The sequence below is a fragment of the Peromyscus maniculatus genome, chromosome 9 (genome assembly GCF_049852395.1).
Source record: "Peromyscus maniculatus bairdii isolate BWxNUB_F1_BW_parent chromosome 9, HU_Pman_BW_mat_3.1, whole genome shotgun sequence".
NCBI lineage: Eukaryota > Metazoa > Chordata > Mammalia > Rodentia > Cricetidae > Peromyscus > Peromyscus maniculatus.
The window spans coordinates 63863251-63873546 of record NC_134860.1 but is presented as its reverse complement, the minus strand read 5'-3'; the positions used below and the strand labels follow the sequence as shown (position 1 = coordinate 63873546).

The 10296-nt window shown below is 51.4% G+C and overlaps 1 protein-coding gene across 1 annotated transcript in view; it reads right to left on the bottom strand.

Moving 5' to 3' along the window:
• Scara5 (scavenger receptor class A member 5) overlaps nucleotides 1-10296 on the bottom strand; it is a 93043-nt gene that overhangs the window by 77145 nt on the left and 5602 nt on the right. The gene's annotated exons all lie outside the window — the stretch shown is intronic.

The following is a 10296-nucleotide window of genomic DNA, read 5'->3' as shown; positions in this document are numbered from 1 at the left end:
ATCAGTGATGAGATCACAGACCCGGGGCACAGAAGTGCACGGTTCTAGAGTAAAACTCATATCGAGAGAGAATGTGAGGACACATTCTTGGACAGAAAACGAACTGTCTATTGTCAGAATTCAGTTTATTGGGGGAAAAACATTTGATGTCTATTTTGGTAGGACATATTCAAAATAAGCCTGTCTTAAAGTATTTTATTATTCCCAGGGGTTAGAAGTGTGGAGTGCCTTAATAATGGGAGCAAGAGCAGGCCCAAAGAGTATCAGGCAGCCCAGCCCCCCTCCCAGCCCTGCCACGAGGGCAGGCATGGGTGTGGGGCTCTCTGCAGGGAGATTTAAAGCCTCTCTCTCACGTAAGAGCTGTGAGGCATGTGAAAGCATTCCAAACTGTCCCTCATCAATATACTCTTCCCCTGAAAACAGAACTTTCAATTTCTCCAAATATAATGTTTCAATTTTTTTAGTTATAATTTTAGACCCTTTTGGGAGTTATCTGCTTAGATTTATTTTTCTCTCCTTCTACAAGCACACTTGTAAGTTAAGTCTGATAAGTCAGGATTTTATCTCCAAAGTAACTGGGTGGGAACAACAGCACGCAGGGGATGGAATGATTCCGAACCCACCAACTTGAGTTTTAACAATCACGATAGTCATGTTCTTTGGGTCTCTTTAATATTGGTTCCAGGCCCATAAACAGCAGGTGGGGCCCGTTTTATTGCTGGGAGGAACCCCAGTGCTCAGCTCATCCAAGGATCTCCACTAAACCTGCCCAAGTCTGACTTCATTAGAAGCTTCGTTCTCACACTGGTTACTCATCGCTCACGCTGTTTTCATTGTACAATATGCATGATGAGAGGCAGCCCCAAATGACCTCTGTCCCTGATGCAGCTGCAACTTGGTGCCTTTAGGGGGGGGGGGGCTCCATTAGATTTTGTTCATAAAAGTGAAGAGGACACATATGTGGCAGAGACAAAGTCAAGGAAAGCCTCTGGCCTGAAGTGACAGTGGGTTATGCAGTAAGTCTTAGGAGGACCCGGGAAGGTCCTAAACATCTTTGATACAGTGATGCATACAGCGGTCTTCATTGTATATACTTGAGGAATCGCCCCAAACCCTTGAAACCTCAAGAGTGAACAGAAGGCCTTTTGTACATCAGTAAGATAGTTGGGGGCATCTATGTAGCTTTAAAATAAGCCTGACCACCAAAAAGATCAAGGTACACAGGGAAGGACCAATGTGCAGTCCACCCCTAAACCACTAAGAAGGGGAAAGGGATGAAGGTGATCACCAATAGCCAGTGATTACTCAATCATACTAGCTAATACAGTCTCCCTAAAATCCCCCAAATAGTGGGTTCTGAGAGCTTCCAGATAGCTGAATTTGTGGACGATGCTGGAAGTGGTGTGTCCCAGGAGGTTATGGGGGTTCTGCACCCCTCTTCACTACCCCATCCTGCGTAATGCTTCCATGTGACTGTCGAGCATTGCCCATTGTAATAAATGGGGACACGCAATTAAAGTGTTTTCCTGAGCTCTGAGCCAATGTAACAAATTAGGCTGGAGGAAGGGCTCATGGGAATTCTGGTTTATAGCCAGGGTTAGAAACATGCCATGATCTAGGGCACATGAATGGGCTCTCTAGTGGGTCAGTGTTGCGGTGGGCCCTCCCTCCGTGGGATCTGATGCTGTCTGCCAGAAGATGCTGTCAGAACTGAAGTGAATTGGAAGACAGCTAGCTGGTGTCCAGGTACTGCAGAGCTGGTGGAGAGGACACCCCGCCCCCCTCCACTTTTTGATCCCCCCCCTCCTGCTGTTTGATGAGCTGAGCTAGAGTATTCTGTGTTGACTGCTGAGTGGGAGGGTGGGAGAAGAAAAGCCGCCACCACCATTTGGTCTGGTTTTCCTATGAGCACAGCCAACTGGGCTATAGGGATCAGCAAACATGGTGACCGGGCCTGTCCCCAGGCTTTGTTTAGTCCTTGGGGAAGATGGGCCAAAAAAAGAGGAGGTGTATGGGGAGGGGTGGATGTAGAAGTGATCACCCCCATCATTCCATGAGTCTGAACCTTTCACGTCCATTTTTAAGAAAAGGAAAGAAGATGATTAAAATGGAGGCGGGGTAGCCTGAGCTAATTCCATGACGATCTCATGGGGCTCTAGGACAGTTCCTCCTAATACTTCCAGATTGTCTTATAATTCTGTCAGTTCCCCATAAAGTTTCTGTGTCCCAAGCCCTATTATCTGTTCCCAAGGTTACTCTGGATAAAGATTCTTTGAAAACAATGGGTGGTTTGTGCTCACTTCCCACTGATGCAAGAACAGCCTGCTGGCTGCTGTGTGTCTGCTTTGAGAGCCATGGCTCAGAGATGGAAGAGAGTCCAGGGGTGGAGAAGAGCAGACAAGGTAGTTAGCTAGCTACTAAGATCCAAGTGGGATGGAGAGGGCCATGGAGTCTTATACAAAGAATGAGTGGCTTGTGGCGCCTGGTGGGAGGTACCACTAATTTTGTCCCAAATGGAATCATATTATCTCAGGTTTACTTGAAAATGTGTACATAGTATATGTTTACACATACATATGTGTATATATATTGAATATATTGAATGAAGATATGCCACTTGGGGTGATAATGCTCTGCCCAAGAGCCATAGACTAGCTAACAAAATTCCCAGTGTCTGGCATGGGAAACCTCCTTTCAAGTTGTTGGTCAGGGGAGTCGAAGAGACTCCCAGAACAATCCAGGCCCTCACCCTTGTTTGTCTCCCAGAACTTAAAAGCTAGACCTCATTGCTGAAGATGCCATGTGCATTTGACCCAAGATTCCAAGGAATAGATCTGGAACTGACCTGGAAGCCACCTCCCTGAGGGGTAGCTGAAGACTCTACACAAGCTGCCAGGAAAGGAAGCCAGTCAACTGTCAAGCCAGCTGTGAAGCCCACAGACCACCCCAATGACCAGCACGGCGAGAGAGCCCCAAGGGTGTAGTAGTGACTCCTGTGTCTTGAGGGCAACCAACAGCCATCTAAATTGGACCTTAGGCAAATTCAACAGGAGAGAACTGCTGTCTGGTACATGAAACCTAATCAGCTACCAACTACCCGTGGCTGGTGAAGCCGTCGATCCTAAAAGAGGACTTAGCATGCCACTTCCCCAAGTCAGCACAGCTCCTAACAGCATCCTAAATACTTCTCCTTATGCTCGCAGTAAATGAGCTCTTGCTTCTTCTTGCAGCAGATGGAAACCATCTCAGAAATCTATGGCCAATCAAAATGAAGTGGGCAACTGTCCGTGGGGTGCCCAGCCCCAAGTCACCCCTCTACAGTACTCCTCCTACACACACGGCTCCAAGAACAGCACAGGAGAGAAGACAGAAAGACTTCAAGAGTCAGAGCAGAAAAACTACACCCATAAAATCCCATAAATTTGGTCATGTAAACAGGGCTGGTCCAATGACAATGTGGGTGGGGGTCAATCTCACAAGGCCCTACCACTCGATAAAGAGCTGGGGCGATCAATGGCGGCTGAGAGAAGATCAGCTTCTGCTAGAACAAGTGCCCTGTTGGGTAATCAGGTTAGTGGTCAGCCCTAAACAAATGGGACGAGGTGGAGGGGAGAGAAGGGGGGGGGAATGTAAATACAGTACTCACATATGAAATTCTAAAAAATAAAATTTAACTTAAAAAAAATGAATGAAAGGCAATGCCCTTGTCTTAAAAGGATACTGCAAATATGGGGGCAGGGGGCAGGGGTGGGGTAATGCTGTCACAGGGCGGGGGGGGGGGGGGGTATGCTGTCTAAATGTATAGGGCCTCAAAAAGCACCAGCCTAGGATTCTGCCTCAACGCAGACCAAAAAATCCTCTTCTTGGGCTGGGGAGGTGGCTAAGTCAGCAAAGGGCTTGCTCTACAAACGTAAGGACCTGAATTCACCCTAGAACCTGTGGAAACAGCTGGAATAGTGGCCCATGCCTGTAATCCCGGGACAAGGGGAAGGAAGCAAATAGACCCCTTGGGCTTACTGCCCAGTTGTCCTAGCCTGCCTGGTGAGTTTCAGGTCAGAGAGATAAACAAGGTACATGATGCTTGAGGAACAACACCAAAGATTGACCTGTGACGCAGACACACAAGCACGCACATACATACACATGCATGCACATGCACACACATGCCTACACATGTGTGCACATACATACCCCAAAACAAACAAACAAAAAATCCCAGAAGGTCACCAGCTTGCAGAATAGCCCCAAATGCCAGTAAAGATCCCAAGTTCCTCTCCTGTCCCTGTCAGATGCCTGAGCTGAAGATGTTTACAAGGTGGAAGTGGAGGACTCACCCAGGTCTAGATCTGCATCATCATTATTGCCAGACCTGTAACGCATCCCCGCCCCCACCCTGCTGTGATGGGTGAGCTGACTTCTTTGGGCAGAGGAAATCAAGTTTAACGTCCCTGACTTCTCTCCCTCAGTTCCGCAGGCAGCTGCAGGCACACGTTGGAAGGGTCACACGGGTGTCTGCTTTGGAAGACCGGAGGGTTGGGCCATTTGAATGCGACTGAGCTTGATGTGTCCCTGAAGGCTGCAGCTGGACCACCTCGACCCCAAAACAGAGCAGGGCGTGCCGCAGAAGAAAGCGCATCATGTCTAAGCAAAGAATAAACACATTTAATGCTGGGTTTGTCTGTGGTGGTGTTCAGCCTCCTCCTCCTCTCCCTCCTCCTCCTTTTCCTCTTCCTCCTCCTCTTCCTCCTCCTCCTTTTCCTCTTCCTCCTCCTCTTTCTTCTCCTCTTCTCCTCTTCCTTCTCCTCTTCCTCCTCCTTCTCCTCTTCCTCCTTCCTCTTCTTCCTCCTCCTCCTTCTCTTCCTCCTCTTCTTCCTCCTCTTCTTCCTCTTCCTCCTCCTCCTCTTCCTCCTCTTCCTCTTTCTTCTCTTCCTCCTTCTCCTCCTCAGGACCTCTCTGTTTTTCCCTTTCCCCACCTCCCCAAGTGTTTCAAGGTCTCTCAAACAGGTAAAGGGACACATGGAACCGAGTGTCTACTGCTTTACATGGTTCGGTCACGTGATCCTCCTCTGGTCCTGGGAGGACAATGACATTACTGTCATTTAAGGATGAGGATGCTGAGCAAAGCCCCCCACCCAGGGCAAGAGATGGCCCTCTCTTACACACAGACTTCTGGGTTTTAGAAAGGTAGTCTATGCCAACAGGTGACAAAGATATGAGACACTCTCCAGGGACAGAACAGGGTCCCGGAGCTGCCACCACCCTTGGGTCTGAGGATGTCTCAGGCATGAGACAGAGGAGCTGGAACTCGGAAAGAAAAAGCTCTCCTAAAGAGGACCCCCAGCCTGAGGTAGCCCTGCCGAGCAGGCCTTGGGGAGCAGTACACACCCGAGCCCTCACATCTCCTCCTGCCAGGGTCCCCCAGTACCTGAACCCAAGGAGACATGAGACAGGCTACAGAACAGTGGCAAGTGGACCAGGGTGGGTACTCAGGCTCCCGCGCCTAGCCTGAGGTCTGCGCCCAAGCTCACAATGGTTGTGTGTGGCCCATGATCTGAAAAACTACAGTTCTTTCCCACTCTCTAAGCCTTTTTGGGGAGATGACCCCTTGGGTCATCAGGCCACCAGCACCCCAGGTGCTCACCCCTCCTCTACCAGTGCTTGGCTCTTTGCTCTTCCTTAACAGGACATGTCCCTGGGTGTCACAGTACTGAGTGAGTACTTGTCACACAGCCCTTGTCTGCTCTAACCTGTAAAGGGGGGGTCACCCTCAATGCCGCCCTCAGCTACGCCAAACGAAGCAGTGATGCTTGCTGGATGGAAGGTAGATGTAGCAGGTCCCCTGGGAGAATGATTGAATTTTATGGGGGAAGGAACGTGGGACCAGAGAGACCAGGCTGCAGGCATCCTGCCATCACCAGAAGCACGTGTAACTCATTACCTCCCCTGGCTTCCCGTGGGCAGCCATGGATGACGCCACACGTGCGCTGGGGCGGGCTGAGCCCAGGGAGAGAGCAGGACTGTTTTTCTGACACTAACACCTCTCTCAGGGCCTCACAAACCGCTTGAGAGGAGGCGGGCCCAGCCAGGCGCCTTCCATTCCCAGGCTGCCTCTGAGCCCAAGATCCTGCCTAGAGAGGCCCCCAGTTGGCTGAACAGGCAGGGGAAACTAAGGCTGGAGGCGGGAGGTTGAAGCAAGGCTGAGGCAAGGGATGAGAAGGAGCATGGGAGGGAAGGAAGGAAGAGGAAGCAGGCCTGGCTGCCCCCGCTTTGAGTTTCTGTTTGGAGGGCTGAGCGAGACCACATGGCAGAAGAGGCCTTTGGGGGCTTTTCTGGAACAGTTCTTCTAAGCATTTCTGCTATAACATCTCGTATGCAATTGCCTAGCAGGTTCTAGTGCCTGCCCTTAGCCTTCTGGTCTACAGTGGGCTCCAGGGAGGCTGCTGAGAGGTAAGACATAGAAAAGAAGACAGAACCTCAGAGGTACAGAGGACCGGAACTACCAAGGCCATCGGGGAAGGTGGACAGCTCCACAGATGTAAGGATAAGATGGCGCCGTGTTTGAAAGTGTGTGTGGGGGTGGTCAGGGGGGCTTTCATGGAGGGGACCAGTGACGAGCCACAGTCCCTCCGCTTCCCTTCCCACCTGTGAAGTACAAATCAAAAGGAATGAAGGCAGGGAGGGGAGGGGAGGGCAGAAGCTAGGAGCAAGCAGAGAGGAAGAGAGAAGGGAGGGGAAGAAACAGAAGGGGCGGGAAGGGAGGGGTCAACAGTCGTAAGTAATAAACGCAGCAAGGTGGTATGGGAGATGCTGTTGGGGAAACGCCCCTTCCTTTGCGCTGAGGACACTCCCTGGGCAAGGGACTCCCCCTCCTCAATCCAGCATGCAGCATGAGGCTGTGACCCTCAGACCTGGTGTTGCTTCCATGCTCTGGAGTTCTGACCTGAGCCTGAAAAACAGGAACCCTCGACCCTGCAGCCTGCACAAGAACTGGTTTGAGGAGACAGCTGCCTGTGGCTTTGTCCTTTGTCCCTGATGCTCTGGTGAGAAGGGTAGGGGGCAGCGATCGAGGAAGGGGCAGTACCAGAGCACCTGCACATGCTGGCTGGCTGTGTGAGCATCGTCTTTCCATGAGCTCCTGCCTAGGACTCTCCTGAGTGAGCCCAGCGCAAGCCGGTGGCAGACCCGGGCCACACCCCTGAAGGCAGCCTCGCCAGGTCAAAGGCAGATTCTGTGTTTTAATTCTCACCCACCTCCTAGTCAATTTCTCTATCAGTTCAGAATCCAGAGATGAGGATCAGTCACTTAGTAGCATCAGTCCGCTTTTCAATTCCTTTCCCAGGAAGAAACCCTGAATTACGGGCAGGGAAGCCCTGAGTCAGTCTTCAGTCCATTACTACATGAGTGGCCTTGGGTGAGTCATGTGCTGTCACTGAGATCTCCTGAGTGTCCACCACCTACACAGTGTCTGGAGAACCCAGGGAAGAGCCTGTCACCTCCCCTGGCTTCGAGTCTCTCACACACACACACACACACACACACACACACACACACACACACACCACCCAAAGAAGAGTCCAGCTGGGTGGAATACATGATATTTTATGCAATGATTGGTTATGGGTTTGTGTCCCCCAAAAGTCTCAGGTGTTGAAGCCTTGGTCCCCAGACACTGGATCGGATCCTTGAGAACTGAGAGGCTCCTGAGGGCCCTTGCATAATTGGTGGGTTGGCACAGTGATGGCCTCATAATTTGATGGCATCATTTGTAGGTGATGGAAACTTCCAGAACTTGGGTCTGCTTGGAGGAAATAGGTCATTGGAGTCTTGCCCTCGGGGGCTGTAACTTACCCTAGGCTTATTCTCTGCTTCCTGGCCACCATGGAGTCAAAAGGCGGCCTCTGCTACCTACACTCCCACAGTCACGATGCTCTGCCTCACCTCAGGCCCAAACAATGGATCCAGTCAACTGTAGGCTAAAAGCTCTCAAAAGGTGAACCCGAATGAACCCTCCCTCCTGTGAGCTGTGTCTGCCGGGTGTTTTGTAACAGTGGCTGGACACCAACAAACAATACAAGCTCTGAGACCCAAGCAGGGCTGTGCCCGGGGAAGTGGTCCGTGGGACTTGAGATGGTGGACGGGACACAGGTCGGTGAAGAGGGTGAGGTGGGAAGGCTATGGCTGCCTCAGGAAGCGTGTAAGAGCAAGAGGGTCCAGACAGAACCCATGGACTCTCGTTGGGAGGGATGGGGCAAGGAGGCCTAGACAGAACCCAGAAAGGATGCAGCCAGGGCCAGGCCTCTGTCCAACATGAGTATTTACACCCATGATTCTCATTTATTTTATATATTTTTTTTTCTGGACAAGGTTTTTCTGAGTAGCTCTGGATGTCCAGGAACTCACTCTGTAGATCAGGCTAGCCTCAAACTGGAAAATCTGCCTGGCTATGCCTCCCTTACAAATGTTACTTTTTAAAAAATAATTTACTAGTCTTATTTTATGTGCATTGATGTTTTGCACGCATATACTCCTGTGTGAGGGTGTCAGATGCCCTGCAACTGGAGTTACAGACAGTTGCGAGCTGTCATAGGGGTACTGAGAATTGAACCCGGGGCCTCTGGAAGAGCAGCCAGTGCTCTTAACCACTGAGCCATCTCTCCAACCCCCACCCACAGTTCTTAAAGTCCCACCTGCAGTCAAATCTGTGTCACACCTGAACAGCTGGGCTATGCTTTGAGGACCTTGCTCCACGCCAGGACCCAAGGGCCAGCCTCCAACAAGAGGAAACACAGGCCCCCTCCCTCTCTCCACCCACCCTACATTTTAGGAGTCAGCCCTAGAAGGGGCTTGGAGTTCATCCAACACTTCTGTTTTAATCTCCTGAAGGCCTCTGGGACGGACCTGGCCCAGGCTCCCCCGCTTCGCCAGCTCCTTCCAGTTTCCTCTTCCCTATCTTGGCCTCACGCCCCTTGTTCCCCTGTTTTACTCTCCGGAGAGGAAGATCAAAAAAGTATCCGGATCCTTCCAAAACAGATCCAATCTGGCTCAAGTCTCCCTGTTTCTGCGTCCCCTCCCAGAACCTACCAGCCAGGGGCCAAGAGTGAAGGAATGCAGAAAACTCAGGAGCGGGCCACAAAGGCTTTTGCTTGGCTGCTTTTAGATCCCAAGGCCCTTGTGCTCTCGTCCTTAGTTCGTTAGCTCTTCCATGAACAGCTGAGAGTGCTTGTCCTGCACGGGGCCTGGGAGGCGTCCTGGAACGAAGCAGCCCTCCTACTTTGGAAGAGGTGCCAGGCCTCCTCCAGGCCACCTGCTGCTCGCCATGTGAGCAGAGAAGACACAGTGTAACAACTGTGCAAAAAGTGTGTGAAGAGAGAAAAGGTTGTGGAAGCATGGAAAATGAGAGGTGGAAGACAGAGGTGGGACAGGAGGCAAGAAGAGCAAAACCCAGAGTTCCGGAGGCCTGACTCAAGGGGCAGTGACCTTTGGTGACTCCCTCCGCCTACCCTCAACCCCAGTGCTATCTGGCCAAACCTGGCCTCTCTGCTGATGTGCCAATGAGACCCGAACCAAGTCAAGAGCATGGGTCAGCATCACCCTTGCTGATATCTTGAGTAAGGCAACACACACACACACACACACACACACACACGCACGCACGCACGCACGCACGCACGCACGCACATGCATGCACTCACACACATTCTCCCTAGCCTTCCCCAAAGAAGATGCTCTCTCCAGAGCACACACAGACACTGACTGAGGATAAAATGTGGCCTCTGCCACCATACCGTATCTGCCGTGACACCCTCAAACTGTGAGTCAAAATAAGCTCTTCCTTCCTTAAGGTGCTTTTCTTGGACATTTTGCCACAGCAGAGGAAAAGTGGTACAGTCATTCTTCAGCCCTTTTCCGGAAGACATTTCCCTGCTTGATGTCAAAATCCACACTGAGGGGACTGCTCTCAAGCCTGCTCCTCCTCCCACCAGCAACTGGGAGCTGTCTGAGGGCAGGCACTGGTCCAGTTTCCCTCCAGAGCACCCCTGACATCCAGCACACAGACTAGAACCCTGAGAGAGCAAACTGCTAAATGTCCCCAAGGCTGGGCTGAGGAACCCTCACTCAGAAGCTCAGATCTCCTTGTCTGTCGCTCCTGCTGGGGCTGTCCCCTCCTGCCTCTCCCAGACACGTCTTCCTTTTCTACATCTGCTCCCATGAGGAGAAAGACAAGAACCGTCGCTCCTGAGAGGCAATTGACAGGGTGTCGTGTCGCAAAACACAGACCACAGCGTGGACAAGGCG